This window comes from Meriones unguiculatus, chromosome 1 (genome assembly GCF_030254825.1).
Source record: "Meriones unguiculatus strain TT.TT164.6M chromosome 1, Bangor_MerUng_6.1, whole genome shotgun sequence".
NCBI lineage: Eukaryota > Metazoa > Chordata > Mammalia > Rodentia > Muridae > Meriones > Meriones unguiculatus.
In genome coordinates, this window is record NC_083349.1 from 39,445,293 (window position 1) to 39,470,140 (window position 24,848).

The following is a 24,848-nucleotide window of genomic DNA, read 5'->3' on the forward strand; positions in this document are numbered from 1 at the left end:
TGATTAAGTACCATGATCTTCACAACTTTCAGAAGAGAGAGTTTCTTTTGGCTTACAGTCCCAGGGAGACAAGAATCCATTATGATAAGGAGAGATGACAGCATATGGCAGCCATAATGGCAGCAACTGGAAGCTGAAAGCTCGTATCTTTAATGGCAAGCTTAGAACAGATAAGATCAACTACAAATAATGTAAAGCTTTTAATTTCAACTCTCACTCTACTTTCTAAAGCAGGACTACACTTCCTAAATCTCCCCCAACTAGTACAAACAAATGGTACCAAGTGTCCAGATATTCAAGACTATGGGGGACATTTCTCCAAACCATTATGTCTTCTTGTTCCTTGAATATCAGTCTAACCAATTTCAATTTTCTAAAATACCAAAGACTATCTCACCTCTCTAACTTACAATATTCTCATGACAAAATATCATGCCTGTGTAATGTTCCACCTCCCTCTAGCCTCTGTACTCACTATAAAGACTGCTTCATTCTTGAAACCTAGAGCAAAGGGTATCTGCTCTCAAAGAAACTGGGAAATAATTGAACATGGTAACTCAAGAAAGATACTGGTCAATAATGGTACATGAAGACAGAAGCCAAGAAATGAACTTTGCCTAGGAAGACTACAGTATATACAGAATGACTACAGTTGACAGATTCTCACTGTCTAGCATCTCACAGACTGACCATCAGCCAGAATCTCATAGTAGATAAAGAAACCACTTAGAATATTTTACATGTCACCTCAGTATGAGAGATGCTGAGGTTCATCTAAAGATGCTGGGCAGCAAAGCTAAAACATGAGACTAGGGCTTACATAAACTAAAACATTCACAATAATAATTATGTTGCTTTTCTAATTAGAAATATATTTAACCATAGACATAAATACAATATAAAGATCTATCAAGAGAATAAATAAATGAATACTTTAAGTAAAATCTTCATTATCTTAGTGCATTTTATTATGCATAGTTTTTACATAATTGAAATAATTGTTTACATATATTTACATATCCCAGCCTTTAAAAAACTTAACTATATGCATGATATTTTATGCCTTTAAAAATATGATTATATAAAATTTTTAAGTAAAAAATTTTATTATAATAAGCAATTTTTTTTTCAGAAATTTGTCTATTTTTAGGATCTAAAAAAGCATTAAAAACTTTAAGGAACAAAGATGTCTAATAGAACTTTAGTCAGATATCTCAGATTGAATGTTACCAGGAAGGAATCAAGACAATTTCTGGGAGCTGGAAATACAGCTCAGCAGTCCTAGATTTGGTTCTCAGCACCCACATCAATTATGTTATTTCAGCTCCAGGGAATCTGATGCCCTCCTCTGGCCTCTGTGGGCACTGCACACTGGGATACACATACAGAAAGGTAGGCACACACATATACACAGATTAAAAATATATTTTTTTCAAAAAGAACATCTGGGAGAAGTTAATGACATGGGTCTGAAACACAGGCAGAGACAGCTGGGCAGCATGCTCACACGCAGATAGCCTTGCAGTGCTCTCCCTTCATTGTTTCTCTCAGTAGTTCAAGGTAACAGAACATCAAGAATGAATCAGGGGCTGTAAAGATGGCTCAGCATGTGAACTGTTGTGCATGTAAACTCAAATCCAGAGCAGCCACGTAAAAACCAGGCATGCAAAGTAGAAACCCTAGTCCTGGGAAATAGAGACAAGCAGATAGTGAATTGAACTGAATTGATAGTGAATTGAATAAACAGGCCAGCAACTGAAGCCTGAACAGCAAACTCTATGTTCAGTAAGAGACCCTGTCTTTTTTATTTAACTTTTCTGAGAATTTCATATGTGAGTTCTCTGTCCTCCAACTCCTCTTGTTTTCTGACTATTCCTTCTCAAATGTATGCCTTTTTTAATTACTTTTTTATAATTTTTAGTTTTTATGTTAATTATAGTTTATTCACTTTGCATCCCAGCTGTAGCCCTCTTCCTCATTCCCTCCCAATATCAGCCTTCCTCCCTCATCTCCTCCTATACCCCTCTCCAAGTTCACTGAGAGGGGAGGTCCCCCCTTACATCTGACCCTACTTTATCAGGTCTCTTTATAACTGGCTGCATTGTCTTACTCTGTGGCCTGGTAAGGCTGCACCCACCTCAGGGGGAGGTGATCGAAGAGCCAGCCACTGAGTTCATGTCAGAGACAGCTTCTGTTCCCCTTACCAGGGTACCCATTAGGAGACTGAGCTGCCATGGGCTATCTCTGTGCAGGGGTTCTAGGTTATCTCCATGCATGGTCCATGCATAAGTCTCAGAAAACACCCCTGGATTCAGAATTTTTTGGTTCTCTTACTCTCCTTGTGGAGCTCCAGTCCCCTCCAGGTCTTTCTATCTCCCCCTTTTTTCATAAGATTCCATGCACTCTGCCCAAAGTTTGGCTGTGAGCCTCAGCATCTGCTATGATACACTGCTGGGTAGAGTCTTTAAGAGGCTCCCTGTGGTAGGTTCCTGTTGTGTTTCTTGTTTTCTCCCTCTTCCGACGTCCATCCCATTTGCCTTTCTGAGTGAGGATTGATCTTCTTACCCAGGGTCCTCCTTCTTGTATAGCTTCTTTAGGTGCACAGATTTTAGTATGTTTATCTTATATGTCTAATAGCCACTTATAAGTGAGTATATAACCATGTGTGTCTTTCTGCTTCTGGGATATCTCACTCAGGTTGATCTTTTCTAGTTCCCATCATTTGCCTGAAAGTTTCACGATTTCCTTGTTTTGATTTGTTTTCTTTCTTTCTTTCTTTCTTTCTTTCTTTCTTTCTTTCTTATTTACACTTTATTCACTTTGTATCCCTCATGTGGTTCTCCCCCTTCTCCTGTCCCAATCCCTCTCTTCTTCCACCCTCTGCATGCATGCCCCTCCCCAGGTCCACTGATAGGGGAGGACTTCTTTTCCTTCCTTCTGATCCTAGTCAATTAGGTCTCATCAGGAGTGGCTGCTTTGTCTTCTTCTGTGGCATGGTAATGCTGCTTCCCCCTCGGGGTGGGGGGGTAATTAAAGAGCAGGCCAATCAGTTCATGTCAGAGACAGTCCCTGTTCCTATTGCAATGGAAGCCACTTGGATACTGAATTGCCATGAGCAACATCTGTGCAGGGGTCTTAGGTTATCTTAGGAAAGAAGTGGGAAACAGTAAGATCTAGAGAGGACAGGAACTCCACAAGGAGAGCAACAGAACCAAAAAATCTGAGCACAGGGGTCTTTCCTGAGACTGATATTCCAACCAAGGACTATGCATGGAGATAACCTATGACCCCTGAACAGATTTCCTTGTTTTTAATTGCCGAGTAGCATTCCATTGTGTAAATGTACCACAATTTCTATATCCATTCCTCAGTTGAGGAACACCTGGGTAGTTTCCAGGTTCTGGCTATTATGAATAAAGCTGCTATGAACATGGTTGAGCAAATGTCCTTGTTGTATACTTGAGCATCTTTTGGATATATGCCTAGGAGTGGTATAGCTGGATCTTGAGGAAGCACTATTCCTAATTGTCTGAGAAAGCACCAGATTGATTTCCAAAGTGATTGGTCAAGTTTACATTCCCACCAGCAGTGGAGGAGGGGTCCCTTTTCTCCACATCCTCCCCAGCATGTGTAGTCAGTTGAGTTTTTGATCTTAGCCATTCTGATGGGTGTAGGTGAAATCTCAGATTCATTTTGATTTGTATTTCCCTGATGACTAAGGATGTTGAGCATCTCTTTAAGTGTTTCTCTGCCATTTGATATTTCTTTATTGAGAATTCTCTGTTTAGCTCTGTGCCCCATTTTTTAATTGGATTATTTGATTTGTTGCTTTTTAACTTCTTGAGTTCTTCATATATTCTGGATATTAGCCCTCTGCCAGATAAAGTGTTGGTGAAGATCCTTTCCCAGTCTGTAAGCTGTCATTTTGTTCTTATGACAGTCTCCTTTGCTTTACAGAAGCTTTTCAGTTTCATGAGATCCCATTTATTGATTATTGCTCTTAGAGCCTGTGCTGTTGGTGTTCTGTTCAGGAAGTTGTCTCCTGTATCAATGAGTTCTAGCCTCTTCCCCACTTTTTCTTCTAACAGATTAGTGTGTCTGGTTTTATGTAGAGGTCTTTGATCCACTTGGACTTTAGTTTTGTGCAGGGTGATAAGTGTGGATCTATTTGCATTTTTCTACATGTAGACATCCAGTTAGACCAGTGCCATTTGTTGAAGATGCTGTCTTTTTTCCATTGTATGGTTTTGTCTTCTTTGTCAAAAATTAAGTATCTGTAGTTGTGTGGGTTTATTTCTGGGTCTTCTATTCAATTCCATTGATCCACCATTCTGTTTCTATGCGAGTACCATGCAGTTTTTATTATTATTGCTCAGTAGTACAGCTTGAGGTCAGGAATGGAGATACCTCTAGGAGATCTGTTGTTGTACAGGATTGTTTTGGCAATTCTGTTTTGTTTTCATTTTTCCATATGAAATTGAGAATTGTTCTTTCAAGTTCTGTAAAATATTGTATTGGCATCTTGATGGGAATTGCATTGACTCTGTAGATGGCTTTTGGAAGGATGGCCATTTTCATAATGTTATTCCTACCAATCCATGAGCACGAGAGATCTTTCCATCATCTGATATCTTCTTTAATTTCTTTCTTCAGAGACTTGAAGATTTTTTTTTTCAAACAGGTCTTTCACTTGCTTGATAAGAGTCACACCAAGGTATTTTATGTTATTAGTGGCTATTGTGAAGGGATTGATATCCCTAATTTCTTTCTCAGCCCTTTTGTCTTTTATATACAGGAGAGCTACTGATTTTTTTGAGTTAATTTTGTATCCAGCCACTTTGCTGGTATTTATTAGCTGAAAGAGTTCTCTGGTTGAGTTTTGGGGTCGCTCGTGTATACTATCATATCATCTGCAAATAGTGATAATTTGACTTCTACCTTTCCAATTTGTACCCCCTTGATCCCCTTTATTTGTCTTATTGCTTTAGCTAGTACATCAAGAACTATGTTGAAGAGATATAAAGAGAGTGGGCAACCTTACCTGATTTCCCCCTGATTTCAGTGGGATTGACTTAAGTTTCTCTCCATTGAGTTTGATGTTGGCTATTAAGCTTGGTGTATATTGTCTTTACTATGTTTATGTATGCGCCCTGTATCCCTGATCTCTCCAAGACTTAAAACTTGAATGTGTGTTGGATTTTGTCAAATGCTTTTCTGGCATCTAAGGAGATGATCATGTGGTTTTTCTTATGGCCTCATTTTCAGTTATTACTGTTGTAAACATGCACACATATATAAATACTACATGATGAGTTTGTTTAGTGTTGCTCATGTGATTGTATGTGTGTGCGCATGCATGTGTGTGCGTGTTTGGGGCTGACCACTTGGGATGAGATAGTCTATGAGGAGGCCAAGCACTGGAGAAGGCTGATTCTCCCTCTCTCAGCAGCTAGCTCTTCATCTAGCAATAAGGCCTTCTGAGAGCTCCTTTATTCACATTGGGGTGTCAAAGGGCTCGTCTTGTTGAAGCAGACATATTGTTGACACTTCACAGGCGCAGCTTCCCTGTCATATGTAGAAAATGCCATCTCCCAGCAGATGTCCTAGTCCTCTGGTTTTACAGTCTCCTGGCCCTGCATGATGTTCCTTGAGCCTTAAGGTAGGGGTTGTGTTGAGGAGTAATTAATTTGTGTCCGTGCTGTTCCTTCTCAAGTTTATGGACTCATTTTTAATTATTATTGTAACACACACACACACACACACACACACATACTACATGCGGAGACTGTGGTGTTGCTTGTGTGTTTGCACATGTACACGTGCGCATGTGTGTGTGCAGCCTTTAAAAACAAAATGGAAAGTAATGCAGGAAGAAACTCAGCTTCGCCCTCTGCCATCCCACATACATGCACAGGCAAGCTTGTCCCTCTCGTGTACATGAACACAAAAGTAATTCAAATTAACAAGTAGTTAATTTAGTGCACACTTGTTATACTAGTAATTGGGGAGTAGAAACCGAACCTGAAGTTCTAGGTCATCCTTGTCTACACAGTGGCTTAGAGGCTAGTGTGGGCTACAAGAGATCCAGTCCCCAAAATAACCAAACCAACAAAAAGTATCAGATTTTAGGAATTAACCATCCTTCTATCCCCTGAGTTTAAATGCTACTCTGTCTCCCCTGAGTATCTGGAATGTTTATCACAGCAGATAGGATTTACACAGCCCCATAGGCCACAACACCCCATGCAATGTCCTCTGCCACCCTTCACAGACTGTCTGTGTTCTACAGGATTATATACAGCATTTGCCTCATGTCTGGGCATCAGCTTTTGCCTGGTTCAAAGGCATACTAGCTTCCCCAGCATGGCGAGACTGGGGGACAATGTGACTATGAACCTGAACAGAATACAGGCCAGAAAGTACACTGAATTAGGATACAAACTTGGCCTGTTGCAAGATAGCATGCAACTCAATGACAAAGGCAGCCTTTTACATGTCTGTGTCCCCTAAAGACCTAAAGCACAATGTGACATCTCATAATTAACATTCAGGATCCAAGTTTCCTAAGTCTTCTGTTAGGCAACAGTTCTGTGGGGTGTCCTGTCTTCCTGTTTTATAGCACTGTGGAAACTTCTTGGATTCTCCATATGATGGGCCTACAGGGCAGAACACAGACTTTCTGGCATTTGTAGTTGTATTATACAGGAGAATAATAGTCATATTCATATACGAAATACAGGTGCTGGGGAAGTAGCTCAGAGAGTAAAGCGCTGGCCTAGCCTGTCAGAAGCCCTATGACAGACAGATCTCCAGTATACCCTAAAACTGGGCTGGTGAAGGCACATAGGCCTATAATGTAATCCCTGCCACTCCACAGATGGACACTGAAGGGTCATGACTTCAGGATCATGCTTGACATAAGTTAATATTTACTGGGTTTATTCTGTGTCTGGGGGTGGCAGGGATTTTAACCTTGTGCTGTTTGCAAACTTTCCACGGAGGATACACAGTGATCCAGAGGAACTTGAGGGTTAGGTAGAATGACAGAAAGATGAGAGATGTGGGTGGGGAAAGCTACAATGTGGTAAGATGCGGCATCAGAGAACACTTCCCAGATGTTTCCTTCCGGGGTCAACTCCTACATTCACGTGATTTCTCTACTCTGCAAAGATCTTACATAGTCTAAGCACCAGTCTGCATCCTCCAGCCCTACCCCCCCCCAGCTGTTGCTAAATAGGACTTTTCCTTTACTTATAGGCTGCTGTCTTCCCTCCAATCACTAAAACACCAATTCCTAGCCTAAGACTGCTGAACAATTCAGTCTTCAGGGAGTTCTGTGAACCCTCTGCAAAGAAGCGCAAGAGCCGCTGAAGTAGGGAGCTCCGTACTGCAGCTTAGAAGGATCACAGAAGCCATAAATGTTCTTTAATGGGCTGAAGAGACAGATCTGTGGTCTAGAGTACACACTGCCTTGTTTTTAAAAAGAAGTTCATAGTACCCATGTCGAGTGGCTCACCACTGCTTGTAACTCCAGTTCTAGGGTATATCTTGGGCCTTTTGTTAACACGCACGTGCACACACATACACACATTGATTAATTAATTAAAATCTTTTTAAAGAGTGTTCAAGCTCTTCATTGTCTGTAAAAGTACTGAGCAAACTACTTTCTCTGACAAGTTTTCATGTGTGTGTACCTCACACTTCTCATTTTCACTGTTTGCAGAAGTCATCTTTTTGTGTGTGAAATAATCAATCATGCCTGTCAGGAAGTCATCAGCTTATCCACGGCCATGAATCTATGCTCTACTTACAAATGAGAATCTAAGTCAGGTGCGGTGACACATGACTGTAGTCCCAGCACTTCGGAAGCAGAGGCAGGTGGATCTCTGTGAGTTCAAGGCCAGCCTGGTCTATAAAGTGAGTCCAGGACAACCAAGGCTACACAGAGAAACCCTGTCTCAAAAACCAAAGTACCAAAACAAAACAAAATCTATCTTCTTATAAAACAAGCTAAATGTTTTGGCAAATTTTTTGCTTTTTGTGGAGATTGATAACAAAAAATCAACAAATGGACAAGGAAGGAAGGAAAAAGCGCTACCCCATCCTTGGGTGACAATTGACCTCAGAAAGTTGCTCCTTTAAAAAAATAAACAAAATCTGTAGCATCCACAGCCTCCACTGTAGGAACGCTCCCATAAGTCCCTTCCAGGTTCCTTTTAATACAGGAAAAGAACGTCTCATCTTCTTTCTCCACGGATCCCACCCCCGTGGGATAGATGCTGTTGTGAGATAGATGCTGTTGGAGTAGCAGCCACACTGACTCTACGCCTTCCCTACTGCCCCTGCAAGTCTGCAGCCAGTATTTACTAAGTTTCGTTTATGTACGAGGGAGTGGTGGCTTTTTAGCCTCTGCAGCGTTTGCGAACGTTCGACAGAGGACATATCCTGACCCAAATGAACTTCTTGATTATCATTCCAGATAGGGTTACAAAAGGGTGAGAGGTGCCGCTGGGAAGGCTACAGGGGGGCAAGACGGCACATCAATTAATTCTTTCCACACATCTGATGTCAACTCTTACATTCAAATCATTTCCAAACTCTGATTTCTAAGCATTTAATGGGGGGGGGGGAATGAATGTTGAGTATAAAACTCTAGTCACTCTTTCTCGGCTTTAATTTTGGGAAGCTGGGATGTAGCCCAATAGTTGGTTGCTTACCTAGCACGTGCAAGGTCCTGGGTTCAATCTCAGCTCCACAAAAATAATCCAATTAATTTTGGTGGTTTTGTTTTTTGTTTTTTGTTTTTTTTTTGTTTGTTTGTTTGTTTGTTTTTATAGCTTTCCCAGTAATACGACCATTGACTAAAGCCATGGGATTAAGGTTAAGAAACTACTGCTTCAGAGTAGGTATATCCAGGCCTTTTGCCTTCTTCCATGGCCACTTTCTCCAAATGTAAATGAAATTTGCACTTGTGCAATTGTACAGATGTTTTTGATCCAGCGGGATCTGAGGGAGTGGAAGGCTGAGGGGGATAGAGTAGCAACTAAAGGAGTCACTTACAACTACAGGCCACTGGTCTACCTAGAGTCTGAGCTATCATTTCCTCTCCCATGCTAATTAAAGCATGGAAAACACGGCAGGGCACTCAGCCACACGGCCTGATGTCACCACTGATGCTGTTTCTTGTTTCTTGGAAGGCATTCTTCAGATTTCAAGGTTACACCCAGGACTGGTAGTCTTGATGCTGAGAACATGTAACATGCTCCTAACTCACGATATGCCAAAACTATCTGCACCCCCATGGGGGGGGAGAGATGCACCCCAATGTGGGGGAGGCAAGAATAGCCTGCCCAGAGGCTGTTGCTATTCCCTTCATCTCTCCTCATGGTTCCTCTCGTTTATCTGCTTTACTTGACAGTCTTCTTCGAAGGGAATTTAAATGTGTTGCCTCCTCTCTGGGAAGGAGTACTTTCACTCTTTTCACCTCGTTCACTGGACTTTCTTCTCAGAATTTCCTTAATTTTCCTGGCAAGTTCCACTGTCCGTTACCACCACTTGGCTGTCAGCTGTGAGGACTGACGCCTATGTCTCCCCGCTCTGGAGCTCACAGCTCATGCTGACTTCCATCGTGATATGCTTACCCTGCCTGTGCATTTTGCTCACCCACCCCTGTGGGCTATAGCATTAGCCTGTGGCAGGCACACAGCCATGATTAGCTACATTTTTTTTTCTTTCTCTCTTTTTCATGATTGGCGCATCAATTGTGCTGGAGTTTGCTCAGCTAGCAGGAAGTATGACTTGACCTCTGCTTGTCCCTCTAGAGTTTATGTTAGTCTCTGTTCAAATACACTGCCCTAGTGTTGAATGAAGAACCAAGAAAGCAGACTCTTCATATATATATATATATATATGTGTGTGTGTGTGTGTGTGTATAAATGTATATACATATACATTTATATAATCTCTGCTGCTTCTACTCCTAGATATAGAGAGGAGAAACTTGGGCATCTCTCTGGGAAAAGTAAGGGCTTACTGTTCTGTTCTCCAGGCTGACTTGAGAGCCAAAGGTAAAGTTTGAGTCTTCTTTGTCCTAAAGAAGACCTATGTTAGTTTTCTCTGATCAAGTTAGAAACAGAAATTCCACCAAGAGGGTCCAAGAAGTATAGCATGAATATGGAAATCCTGCAGTACCTGAATTTTCAGGCTCTCTCACTAGTAGACCATGCCAGAGCCCTGAATCATAGAAAGATGCCTTGAGCTATTTGAGGTCTCTGAAAAAAGAATTGCATGCCCAAATAACAACCACTACCACCCCAGTTTCTTGCCTCACAAGGGTCAAATTGCAAGCTTCATTAAAGACAGAAATGAAGGCAGGGTGATGGAGGAGAAAGCCCCAGGCCTTCAGCACAGCTCTCAAGATCAACAGGACTTTTCAGCTTTAACTGCCAATTTTCTAGCTCTGGCTAGAACAAAAGGCTTCTCTAAAACCCATTTCTAACCAGATCTCCACCATCTGCCACGAAAGAGCCTGATCTTGCTGTCTTTCCCTATCACCAGCTCCCAGAAGCACTCCATCCCCATTGCATCTGCCCTGCCTCTTTGTATGGGGGTTGATTCTATCAGTCTGCCAGGTTAAGGATACTTGATAGCTTTCTGAGACCTAATAGGATAAGCCAGAGAGCTCAGAAAGAAGGATTTTCCAAACACCTTATAACAAGCCTTCATAGTCCCAGAAATCCCTTGGGCCCAGGCATGCAGAGGAGCAGGAAACAAAACAGATGCCAGGCACAGCACACACCGTATATAAATAAACATGGACATATGCAACCAAAGCTCACTGCTTAAAACATCCAAGTAGAAAAGGCATCTCTTTTGAAAGCCAAGTCATCGTTCATGACAAATTGAAAAAACAAAAACAAAAACCGCTAAGCAGGAGCCCAGAATTCACTCAGGAATTGGCGAAGGCATCCATGGAATAGGCTTCAGCTTGGAATATCCATTCACCGTCCACCTAGAGCTGAGGCCCTTCCAAGTCACACAGGGCAAGGGATGTTCCCTGCATGTCGCCTGTGACCATCTTCTGTTCACCAAACCATTGTTGTAATTGTTTCTCCAGAAACATACATAGCATGTCTACCGTCTGCCAGGAATTATTCTAGCACCAGGGTATGTACTTTCATTCTGCCAACATTCTAATGAGGAAGAGACTATAAAGATTTGAGATAAATATACAGTGATACATATGGTAAAAAAGACCTTAAAAGCAGGATTAGTAGATAGCAATGATGTAGGACAAGGTGGACAAAACTCCTGACATGGGTTCTGTTTTCTGTTTTTCCTAATCACATGCATCCAGCGTGGAATTGATGAGTATATACGAAGGGAGACTAGAGATGCTCACCTTCAGGATCCACTAGTGATTGTGCTGTTGGAAAACAATGGGGGACAGGGCTCACTGTCAAATATCTAGAGACAAAATATTCCAAGAAGATAGAAGCATGGCAGGGAAGGGACAAAGGTACAAGTGGTCCCTATAGCATTAGAGTCAGTAAGAAGGCTAGTGTGGCTGAAGGAAAATTAGCAAGGGCTACTGTGATAGATGCTGTTGGAGTAGCGGCCTGAGGGAAGGGTGCAGGTCCCAAGCAAGCATAGCTTGGGGCTTTGAGTCAGATGGAAATACAATCAATGATTTTGAACCCTGTAGTATCATGATATTGCTTAGGTCTTCAGAAAAGCATCTTGGCACCTGGCAAATGTGGATGCCTGGAGAGCATTAGAGAATGTCCCATGTAATCTCAGGAAAATGGACAGTGATGGAGGCTGGAGTGAGAGATGGTGAAAGGGGTTGTGTTGGGCTATGAGGTCATGCTTAAATCTAGAACTAACAGGACTTGTCTGACAAGCCAGATGAGAAAGAGTAAGCGAAGAAGAGCCAGTGGTTCCTTTAAGACTTTTTGGCCTGATAATGAAAAGAATTAGGTGAGGGGAGTATTTTTAAAAAGAGATGGGTTTTGTTCTGGAAAGGATGGTTTTAAGCATTCTATTGCATGTTGAGTGGTGTTACCATAGGCAGCTGTATTTATGAACTTGGCCTTCCTCGAGAACAATTAGAGTGGGAGGTGTGTGATTGGCATGCCGTATTTACACCATGGAATAGAATGAGCTTCTGAGGAAGGAATGCGGATGGAGATAGGAGCCAAGGCTGAGTCCTGGGGCACCATGATGTTTAGAAACCCTGCAGAGAAGGGAGGCTCCACAGGAGACTGGAGAAAAGGCCAGTGGGGGGAAAAAACAACACAAAGAAAGGTTTGTGCTGGAACCAAGTGAAGAAAGAATTTCCAGAGGAGTGCTCTTTTCTGATGCATTCCACACTGCAAATATTAAAATCTGCCAACAGATTTAGCAAAACAGAGCTCACTGGTGACCTGAATAAGTAAAATTTCCATAGTTTTGGAAGAAAGTTCTGTCTGCACAGCCCACAGAACTTGAGGTTGGGGGGTGGGGAGGAGTAGAGTCAGCAAGAAGACAAAGGCTTCTAAGGAATTTCAGTAAAGGCAGGAAAATCGAGAAATTTGGGAAAGAAGTAGACTAAGAGATGGCATCCATTAGAAAAATATGCCATGATCTTAGCCACCTAGTCTATCCAGTACTGGAAGGCATGGGTCTCTGGAGAATCTAAGAAAGTCAAACTCAGAGAAGCAGAGAGTAAAGTGGTGATTTCCTGAGGGTATGAGGAATGAGAAACAGGAGGGCCTAAAGACTAGATATACCTAGTGCTATTAACAATGCCAGATTCTACACTTGAAGTTCTGGGTGTACTTACAGCAATTAAAAAAAAGAAGAGACAGTAAAGATTCATTCTTTTCTTATCCCAACATAAAAGCCTGGGGGATATTTCAGGTGGCGGCTGGGGAAATATCTCAGTTTGGTAGGAGTGTCTGGTAAGCAAGCATGAGGACCTGAGTTCAAATCCCAACACCCACATTAAAAAGCTGGGTATGATAACCAGTGTCAATAAGCCCAGAATTAGGTAGAAGATGCAAATTGATCCCAAGACCTCACTGGCCAGCTAGTCTAGCTGAAATGATGAGCTTCCAGTACAGTGTCAAGGCAACAAGACAGTGCATGATAAAAGTAGACAGCCACCTAGCACTAGCCTCCTTAGGTGAACACAGGCATGCACACTCTAACACTCATATACATACATTACATATGCACATGGTATACACTAAGTATTTCAAGTTCATTGAAATGTCAGAGTTTGAATAAGAAGAAGAACAGCATAGTGAGGCGGAGACAGCCACAGACACAAACAGGGAGAGTAGGGTATGGCTGCAATCCCTTTTAACCCCTGCACTACGGGAGGTGGATGCAGGAGCCTGAAGGAGTTCATGGCCTTCCTCAGCTACAAGTAAGTAAGTAAATGTAATTGAAAAAAAAAAACTGTATATATCTGGTATATATTAAGTATTGGAAAATTATATGCATACATTATGTAGAGAGATAGAGTAGATCTAAAGAGAGAAAGATAAGGAGATAAATATATAGAGATAGAGAGAAAGATAAAGTTTCCCCATCTTAGCTGAAAATTACCTTTAAAAGATATTAATGTCATTTCCACCTCTAAAGGTTAAAAGGGTGAAATATTTTGTCCTAAAAACAAAGAGTGTTAAAGGGATCATGAGAATCTGATGTAGACTTGTTTAGTGAAAAGCCTGGCTCTTTCTGCACACACCTCTCTAACTCTCTAGCCTAGAACTTCCATTGTCAAGAAAGCTGTGTGACAGAGTGTATGTCGTTGCGGCCAGGTCCTGTTCACCCGGCCTTTTAGGATTTAATGACTCATTTCCACAGTAAGAGTCTCCCTTCATGTTTGAAACTAATTTCACATTTCTTAATGAATTTGAAAGTTATGCTTCAATAAAACTTTGATTTTATTTTATTTCTTTCACTGTGTAATAACTACTGATGAGAATATGCTGATTATAAAAAAAAGTTATGAATTACCATTGTTTAAAAAAAAAGGAGGGGTGATATCATTCATAGTGCCTCAGGCATGAGTTTCCTTCCACAATGCTTATTTTTTTCATATTTCATACATTTTATTTCTTAGGCTATTCTTTTTTGTTTTTTAAACATAGTTGTAGTGATGTAGTGATATTTATATGGTGAGAGTTTTCATTTAACAATCTGTATCTTTCCACACTATTCACAAACTTTTTTTGAAGCCACATTTTTCTAGGAGCTGGGAAGATGGCTCAGTGGATAAAATGTCTGCCATATCTGCAAGTATAAAGAACTGAGCTTTTATCCCCAGCACTTGCAAAAAATCCCGGTTCTATGTGGTGTCTGCCATAGCAGCATGGCACAGGAAGATATAGACAGGAGTTTCCCATGGGCTCACTGGCCAGCTACTCTCTATGAACCAGTCAGCTGCAAGTTCAGTGAGAGGCTGTCTCAGAAAGCTAAAATAGAAAGCCACCGAGTAAGATATCCAATCTCTATCTCTGAGCCCACAAACATGTGCATGCACATCCACACATACACACATGCACACACATACACGAAATCTACAGAAACACACATGCACAAAATAAGTCTCAATCATTCAAGTTCAGAGTAGTATCCCCCACTGAAAACATTAGACTAATTTTAAAGCCAATGCATCAATATCATTCAGTCCTGGTGGCTGTGGATTTCTTTTTTTTTTTTTTTAACTTCTATTAATTAAACTTTATTCACTTTGTATGCCCCCATAATCCCCTCCCTCCTCCCCTCCCGATCCCACCCTCTCTCCCCTTTCTTCACACATGCCCTTCCCCAGAATATATGCTGGATTGTAAGGAGTCCCCGGGTCAATTTTCCTAATGTTTATCTCCATCTCAAAACCCCTATCTTCAGGGCATCTGCTTGGCAGTTATGAAGGAATCTTAGAGTCATCCTGACAGCAAAGCCATGAACCAATTGAGACTATCCAAACTCTTAGGATTGATTAGCATGCCTACCCCACATCTGCCTAACAGAACCCTCCCCCACTTTTGTGTGGGAGTGCTGCTTAGGAGTCTACTGAAGATTGCCTGTGACTAAAACATTTGAATAGGGGTCATTGTTAAACCTTCTAATACAGAGATGACCCTTCCTCCTTGCCCTTCCCACTCATGAATTTCATATAATACAGTGAATTTTAATTTATTTAGTGTCCACATACTTAGTTGGGCAATTTCCTGAGTTGGTGAGTGGCATTGATTCTCCAGCATCATGGGTTTTGACCTTACTGAAAGCCTACCAAAGAAGCTTTGTTCCCAGAACACAGCCCAGTAAAGAGGCCACAGGATAAGAAGTAATTGCATGACAAAAAGAAACATGAAGACACAGCCTGTCCTGGCTGTGATGAATTCAGCTCTCCCCTAATGAGCTGCCAGCCCCACCTCCCCTGGAATGTGCATTTCCCATCAATGTGCTTTCCGTGAAGCTGTGGCAGTGTCTCCTTGTAAGTCCTGATTTCTAGTGTGATCTGGCTAGCAAAGCTGCTTCCTTACCATTGCTGACTGATAGAGCAATGACTATTTCTGAAGGGGTCTTGGATCATTGGAGAAGACCCACAAGTTAGACTGCGTGCACCATGATGAGTAGACTAAAACCATCAAAGTGAATCCCCTCTCACTCTCCTCTAAGGAATGCCTCCACAGCTTTGTCTCTTCCTTTGAAACTGTTCATATCCACTACAACTGAGCAGAAGTAACTGGCTGTGAAACTGGACTGTGGAAACACAGAAAACCCATATCTTCCTGGCTGCTTTGTGATTCCTCCATGTTTCAATTGTTTTACTTAAAAATGCTTTTCCATGTATTTGAGAATGAGAAATGTAGCCCCTGGACTTGTGTAGGACCAAAGTGCAAAGAAATATGTAGACAAATATCTTTGGGGGGGCAGATACACTCTTTAGCCCTAGGCCTAATTTTATATGGCCTACACCCCTGATGACTGACATTTACTCTGCACAGTAAGGTAGCTGAGAGAGAGAGAGAAAGAGACTATAGAATATAAGGGGAATGGAGGATTTACAGTGGCAGTAGTTACTACAATAACTGGTCCTCGGCCTGTCCAAACATTCTCCCAGGTTTTCAGCATAGAATTACCTTATTGGAATGAACCTTCAGGTAGCTCAGACAACCAACTGACAAGCCACTCTTTTTTGTGTTTTTTTTAATGTTTTATTTTATTTTATTTTATTTTATTTTATTTTATTTTATTTTATTTTAAAAACAAGACAACGCAACCAAAGAGAGTCTGGATCCGCTCCAGTGCTCTACAGGCTTCCTCAAGATGGTAGGTGATGGAACTTGGGTCCAGAGCCAGCTCTGCTCTGTTGTTTTCTCTGTCTGTGCTGTGTTTGCTGATTCTGACTCAGGTGAGCCATGCAGTTGGGGAGCAGGCAGAATGGAGCCATGTCTCCCCCACAATACCAAAAGGTATCCTCTCTACAGGATGGTGAGAGTCAGTGCCACTAGCCACAGAACTGGAAGGTTTAGACAAGAGAAGCCACTCTTCTGGCTGACCTGGGACTCACTTTCTGGATGCCAAAGCATGTGGAGCTAGACCGACTTTTCCCACCCTTATGGGGAGTTAACTACTTATTATCATTTTTTTATCACATCAGCAGAATAGAAAAATAATAAAAATAAGCCCATAAATCCCACTTGCATGTAGCAAGACAAAACACACTCTTCTTTGCCCACTATGGTCTTTCAACACTTTAAGATAAGCTTTCCTTTGTACTAAACACTATCTTTATATATGGTGCTAGTCACGTGATCAGAAGATAACATGCAGCCTCCTGCATCCACCACGGAAAGGGAACTGTAGGCTGGGCCAGTTGATCCACCCCTTTCATTTCCAGTGACAAAAGTCTGCTCTTAACAAGAGCAGCAGCCTTTGCTGAGCGTGCACAGCTCCCTGTCTGCTAGAGCATTTCACCCCAGAGCGCAATTAGCCCAGGATCCTTAAGGACCCTGCAGGATCATACCCGTGATTTCATAGCTGTTAGTTCACTTTCTCCTGTATCACCCTATCTATAAAACAAGCATTAAGATGACTGACTTTAAAGTTACAAGATGAACATACTAAATAATCTAGAATATGCTGTGCTTTTGTGATATATCATCGCACAATGATAGTGATTTATAATGCATGATGAGTAATAGTAATGGTTAATAGATGCAGAACCTGTGTTTTGATATATAATATTTGGAGCATTAAGACAAGGTTACCCTGATATGATCATTACACAATGTGTGTTACAATGTCATGTCACTCCCATAAATAGGTATGATTACAATGCAGTCACCAAATTACTTTTAGACTTTTATGAGAGGGAATTATATATATATATATATATATATATATATATATATATAATATGTATATTATATATAATATATGTGTATATTATATATATAATGATGGCTGTTTGGAAAAACTGGTAAAATGTACTTTTTATTTAAGGGCTTCTGAGGTCTTTCTACCCTTGCCATGCTGGCCCAGGCCACACTGTAACTGCTGAGTATGTTCAATGAAGCAGTACTTTGAAAAGCAATCGAAACCTGCAGTTGATTGGGCTCAGAACAGAAGCCAGTCCCCTCAAAATTACAAGCTGAACTGCCTGAAATGAAACTTGTCATGCCCAGCAAAGCTGTTGACAGCCTGTCACATCTGGGAATTCTTGTGGGATTGAACCAGTCTAGCAGACAGACAGGCTCTGAAACTCAAGCAACCTGGAAAATGCCCTGGGTCTTCCCTCCCTGGAAGCTCCAGGAAAGCTGGAGATGGAGGATCATATTCCCTGGTAGTATAGATGATGAGTTCTAGGTGTTTTTTTTTTAAATATTATTGCATTTTTAATGTAAGCGTGCTCTTTCTGCATATACACCAACTTGCCAGAAGAGGACATCAGATCTCTTTTTATTTTTTAATTTTTTTAATATTAGTTACAGTTTGTTAACTTTGTATCCCTTCTGTATCCCACTCCCTTTTTCCCTCCCAACCCCACCCTCCCTCCCTCATCTCCTCCCTGCCCCTTTCCAAGTCCACTGATAGGGGAGAACATCCTCCCCTTTCATCTGATACTGGTTTATCAGGTATCTTCAGGACTGGCTGCAATGTCCTCCTCTGTGGCCTAGCAGGGCTGCTCCTCCCTTGAGCAGGGAGGGGGGGAGGTCAAAGAGCCGCCATTGAGTATTAAGACTCATAACCAAACCTTCAGCAGAGTGCAGGGAGGGGGGTTTAATATGACCTGGAGAGGACAGGAGCTCCACAAGGACCAAATATATCTGGGCACAGGGGTCTTTTATGAGACTGTTTCTCCAAACAAAGACCATGTATGGATGTAACCTAGAACCTCTGCTCAGATGTAGCCGTTGGTAGCTCAATATCCAAGTGGGTACAGGGACTAATAAGGGGAACAGGGACTGTTTCTAGGTGTCTTTTTAAGAAAGAGAATGAGATATTTAAGTGTAAAGGAATTTGTTTAGGTTTTTTGTTTTTTTTTTTTTTTTTGAGACAGTTCTCCCTATGTAGCCCAGGTTGGCCTTGACTGAATTCATCATGCCCCTGCCTCTCAGCCTTCTAAGTGCTGGGCCTCCAAATGTCATCACCATACCAAGTAGCATGTACTCTATTAAAGTAAATAATATTTTGACAAAGAACTTATCATTCAAATTTGTTAAAAAGAAAAAAAATCTTCCAGGCCCAGTTTCCTTAGAGATCGCCTTGGTTCCATCAAGCCTGAAGCCCATAGGCTTTTTGCGTGGTGTGCATGTTTGCTGGAGTATGGAATCAGCTCATATTTCAGAGTAGCTCCGAACTGTAAGGAGACAGTAATACTGTCATTAAATTCTACCTGACAAAAAAAAATGGGGGGGGTCTTTCATTTCTATAGAATGAATAAAAATGAGACCTAATTCCTCTTCAGGGAATTAACAAGTCTGCTGCTCTTGATATAAACCCACTCATTGTCTTTTTCATGCAGAATTTCAGGAGCTCACTGTATAGGACATGATCTTATAATATTCCCCGCTCATATATTTAGGGTCATTTATCTGTTAATATAGAATATTTTATTTTAAAAACCATGGTCCAAAAAAAAGCACATTTTGATCATTATCTAAAAACTACAATTCTTTTAGAGGCTCAAACTGCTCTTCTGACGACATTTTTTTAAAAGATAAGCTTTGATTAAGCTACTTAACTTCAGTTCATCTGTGTAAAAACAAAGAAATGACAGGATCCTTAAAATGTAGTTATCAAAGAATTTATTAACGCATCTGACCATTTCTATTCAACATACAAAATGTAAGATGATAAATGATAGTGATCATAAAGGAATTATTCATATATATGTGCATATGCATGATATATGCATATTCTTCAAAATATGTATCCTACATATTAGTGTATATTATTAGCTCGGATCTGTAGTTCAAAGTGTGTGTCCACTGCCTTTAGGATCACATGGTGGGCAGGATGGCAGAGTTGTGCATGTACCTGTTTGGTGGTACTCTAAGACTCCTAGTTAATAATTTTATAAAAGAAATGGAAGACATGAAGGAGATAGGAGAAGAGTAGGCTGAAATCTACTCAGAAAAAAAATATATATAAGGTTGTATGAAACAGGGATTCCTTGCCCCTAAATAGTCCTCATGCAACTATCTGTATATAACTTTGAAGCTGACAAGCATTTTGTTGCAATGGCCAAGCAAGGGAGAGATTCGACATGAAGAAACATCTCTCCCTGGGATCCAGAAACAAATACCAAGTGATAGACCGAAAATAATTAAATTTTACTTTGCTGCAGCTCTTGGCTTGTGATTACTAACTACAAATACACATCTTTGCATGCCATTTACCATATCAGCGTGCCATTTATCATGACAGCATGCCATTTACCTTGTCAGTTCTTTGTAGCTCATCTTTCCTTAGCATCTTGCTCTAGTCCACAATAGAGCTTTTATGCAGTCATACAAGGAATTCTCTACTAAGAAACCCAACATTAAGGAACTCAAGGTCAGTGATGAAATACATTTGGATGATCTAGCCAGTCAGGAGTTGCTCTTACCAAAACCATAGAGGCAGTTCACGGATGCATAGTAGCCCTGGGTCTTTCTTTTCAACTAAGGTTCTCTTTACCCTGCCCAGTTATCTGATGGATTTCCAGGAATAAGAAATAAAAGGGGGACGGGGGTCTTTCATTTGTATAGAGTGAATAAAAATGACACCTAATTCCTCTTCAGGGAACTAACAAGCCTGCTGCTCCTGATATAAACCCACTCATTGTCTTTTTCATTCAGAATGAATCTTCTCACCTTTAAGAGAAAATTCTATGCAAAAGAAGGAAGGGTCAGCAACATGATCTTCTCTCCCCATAGTTAGGGAGGTTTCCTTTCAAAGACCTGCTGAGTAGAATGGTAGCATCTAAAGGGGAAAAGCGCTTCAATAGCAGGACGACAGCTCAACATGGCCAGAGAGCCACCAGGCCTCCCCAACAAGGAGCCAGGCTCTGCTGCTGTCTAACCCCTTCTCTGAGCAGGTTCTGTGCTTTGAAGCACTGGCTATCTATAACAAATATGGAACAGGCTTGACCTCACTGAAGCACCAAACTGCTCTTCTGTTTCTGCCTAAAATCCATAAAACCATAAGTCATTTGGCACGATTTGGGAGGCCTCCAGCTATGTGCTTACAGAGCAGGGAATTCCACCTCCCTGACTTTCAATAAGTGCTTTTAAGTCACTGTTATTTCCACTAGGGAAATAGGAATGGTAACACTCAGTGCAGTTGAGAGGAATGAGATTTATGGGGCACAGTGCTTCAGGGAGTGCTGGAGCATGACCGTGAGTGCTGTCCCTGGGAGCTTGGCTGTTCCCACCTAATCAGACAGTTACAGCTTCACTTCACAGTTGTTTGCCTTCAGAGTCCGGATGTGTCCAAGCCTTCATTCACTCATAAATACTAGCAGTAAAGAGCTCAAATAAAGCCAGAGAGCCTGGAGAGAAGGCTCAGCAGCTAAGAGCACTTGCTGCTCTTGTAGAGGATTCAGTCCGGTTCCCAAAACCCATGTCAGACCATTCCCAACTGCCTGTAACTCCAACTGTAGGGAATCTAATGCCCTCTTCTGGCCTGTGTGATAATTGCACATACATGCACATAGACATATGCACATACACAGTCACATACATATACATAGTCACACAAATAGACATACACAAAAACATAAAAATTTTTAAGGTTTTCTTAAAGTTAGAAAATAGTATAGCAATTTATCTAAGGGATATAATTATATAAGGCATATAATTTCCTTAGCTACCTAGAATACATATAAGATCCATGAAATAACAAAAGAAAAGAAAAAAAAACCATTAATTTAAATTTTGGCTTTATCAGACAACCAACACACTGATCACATACACTCCTGGTATCAAATGCCACCAGAACCATGACTTCTCTGCTCAGCTTTAGCCCAGCACCCCTGATTGTCTTATTTAGAAACAAGAGCCACATAACTGAGATTTTTAAACCTCAATTGTTAAACCTTAAAGACAAGATACTGTAAACAACAGACATATAGGACAGGGGTGTGGGTTGACAGCAGAGTAATTATCTGGCATGTGTAAGACCCTGGGTACTTACTGTAGCACCACAAAATATTTTTAAAAGTACAAAGCATTTGGGGTTTGGTTTTTGGCTCAGTGCTAAAGCATTATTGTGGCTATGCAGAACCCCTGGGTTTGATTATCTTTAGCCCTGCTCTATCATGAGTATCGAGGGTGGGTGTGGGGGGTGATGAACTCTACATGTGTATGTGAGCAGTCTGGGGTCATTTAGACATGCCCCAGTACCCAACACCACCCTGACAGTCAATGAGAACTCACAAAATCATTCAAAAAAATGATAATGGAGTCTCAGTGGAACTAAAATGAAAATAGTGTTGAGATAATTAATCTTGGGAAACTAATTTACTCTCTAAAATGCAAAACTGTAGTTTTAGATAGATAGATAGATAGATAGATAGATAGATAGATAGATAGACAGACAGACAGACAGCTGATGGGTAGTATGCCCAAATATCTGATGCATTTCCACATGTGAGAAATAACTTTTGATTTGACATTAATAAATAATCCATAGTTAACTATAAAATGTGCTTTCATGTGAATGATTACTTCATTCTTTAATGTGTGTAAATAAAATGGGTACCATTATGTAACACAGTCAATGCAATGAAGAGATGTAGAGAAAGTTCTGGCATTTGACTCCAGTGGTGAACATAAGGAACTCTCATCAGGTTCTCTGTGGGCAAGAGAACCACAGTAAAGTCTCAGCAGAGCAGCATCTGGAACAACATTCAGCATTAAGCAGCTTGCTTGTCATGGCCCGGATGTCTCAGAAATGCTGTGTCTATATGTACGCATAGACAAACCTCCTTTAGTGAGGATAGACCAGTGGATGAGTATGAAGCCCCCCTGTAGCTTTGCTCTCCAGAGAACTAATCTTGTGCAAGTATACATTCTTCTTGTGCAAGGATACATTGCTCTATGACAGCCATTTGCTATGGCATCCTGAAGCCAGGTCCTCCCTGCAGTCCCCACTCTATGCTTCAGTTGCCTCTGAGTCTCTTTGTCTTCAGCAAATGATCTTAGTGTGAGCTAGATAGATTTGAGGCCAGATCTTGACTCTTGTCTATCTTTCATCACATAGATGATCTTGGGCAACTAATTTATTCTCCAAGCCTAAAAACTGATGTGTGGATTAACAGAGTTGTATATGTGTATGTATCCATATGGTATAAGGCATAGTGCATAGTGTTCCCAATTGCTTTAACACTGAAGATTGTCTACAGCTTGTCCAAATCTTCCTTTCCAGCCTTATATCACAAATGCCCTTTCCTCCACCCATGGCCCCAGCCAGGTGAACCTTCAGACTTCAGTGTTCATTTTTCTCTTATTTTCACTTACACTTTCTCCTTCCAGCTCCTCCCAACCATCCAATCACATCTCAGCCTTCCCCATAAAGACCTCTGAGGCAATTCCCTCTCTAGCTAGAATTCCCCAAGGTTTTATCAGTGTTTCCTAATTCTGACTATACAGTTGCATGTTACCAGCATGTGCCGAGCTGCAGATGACACTGAAGCCACAACATTACAAAAGGAGTGAGAAATTCCTCTCCCCTCAGAAACATCAGAGCAAACATTGCTCTCTGTTTTCAGAGACATTGATATAAAAGCCCATCATGTGTGCCCCTTGCATGAAATTATAGCAGATGGAACATCACATTTGGTAATGATGATAGACCACTGTGCTACTGGTTTATGTAGGTATCCTTTATCATTATTTGAGAATCTTCAGTCCCATACAAATGTTAACTGTAAAATAATGTAGCATGTTGCACTGTCAGAAGCCAACCTCCTGAGTGAACCATATTTTGATTGCATCAAAAGGCCAAGTCAAAGCAAGTCTACTGCTACAGGTCTGCAGTCCCAGCTACTCTCGAGGCTATGGCAGGGGAATTGTAAGTTTGTCCAATGCCTGCCTGGGCTACAGAGTGAGTTCAAGGCCTTGGTAATCCTGTCTTAATAATCAAAAGTCAGAAAATGGCCAAGAGGTGGAGACACAACACCTTTAACTCTGGAGGCACAGGCAGATGAATCTCTAAGTCCAAGGCCAGTCTGATCTACAGAATGAGTTCAAGAACAGCTGAGGATATACAGAGAAATATTGTCTCGAAAAACAAAGCAAAAAATGGGGGGGGGCAGGAATTGGCTAAGGATACAGGTTAATGATAGAATGCTTCTCAGCATGTGTAAGGCCATAGGCTCAATCCCACTAAAATATATACAATAATATACAAGGCTGAGTCCAGATGTCGAGTAACCCAGGTTTGTCCACACACTTGAAGATGCTTGTGATAGTGACGAAGGTGCCTCATGGTATATCTCTCTATTGTGGGCATGCTGCTGAGTAATGCTTTACAGTGTGTGAGTCTTTATTCCTCTCCACACGTTTTAAAGTCCCTCAAGAGAAGAGGCCATGGTAGCCAACAGTGTACCTGGCTCCTGGGAGGTGAATAGAGGAGCAGAGGAAGGAAACGGTGTGTGGTCCTGAACATGTTTAAAGAACATGCTATGCCTGAAGGAAACTGTCTTTATGAAACCCATCATTTTGCCCAGTAAATGTATGCCAGTATACTTAAAAACCTTTCTGTGTACATGGGGATTTATATAGCTGCTCATTGAGAGGGGCTTCAGCTGAGGAAGGAGAATGAATCATGTCATTTCCCTGTTGCCCTTTAAGTATTCCATCCCTTGTCTTTCTGTAATGTCTGAAAGCTTTGGAGCCAATGAGATTTGAATTTGTGGACTCATGCTTGGTTCAGTTCAGTTTGGGGTTTGGTTCTGTTCAGTTCGGTTCGGTTCGGTTCGGTTTGGTTCTATCCTTTCTGTACTGGGAATCAAACCCAGGCCATCACTCACACTGGGCAAGTGTTCTGCTACTCATCTACACCACAGTAGGATGCTGTTTCTATACATGGAGTCTATGTAGTTTTCTTACAGATATCACTATAGACCTTTCACTGGGTCAAAACTTACCCTTTTAACCTTTAATTCATCAATAATGCTTACACATAATAAGCCTATGCCAAGAACTTACGATGCACTTACCTCTTTTGACTTTCAGTAGAAAATGATTAATAATGGGAATGGCAGTAACTCCCATTTTCTAGACGAGGAAATGGAGGATTTCAAATGCAAGTGAACCTGCTCAAAGGCAGGTTCAGCCAATGAGAATCAGAACAGTCAA

General features: G+C 41.2%; 1 protein-coding gene and 1 long non-coding RNA gene across 19 annotated transcripts in view; one reads left to right on the plus strand and one right to left on the minus strand.

Annotated features, from left to right (window-relative positions):
- Nucleotides 1-24,848, plus strand: part of Trpm3 (transient receptor potential cation channel subfamily M member 3) — a 539,859-nt gene that overhangs the window by 374,961 nt on the left and 140,050 nt on the right. The window lies entirely within an intron of this gene.
- Nucleotides 1,477-24,848, minus strand: part of LOC132655241 (uncharacterized) — a 72,424-nt gene continuing 49,052 nt past the window's right edge. Inside the window, exon 4 of the long non-coding RNA XR_009592981.1 lies at nt 1,477-1,685. This is a non-coding gene — a long non-coding RNA (uncharacterized LOC132655241). The remainder of the gene's footprint in view (nt 1,686-24,848) is intronic.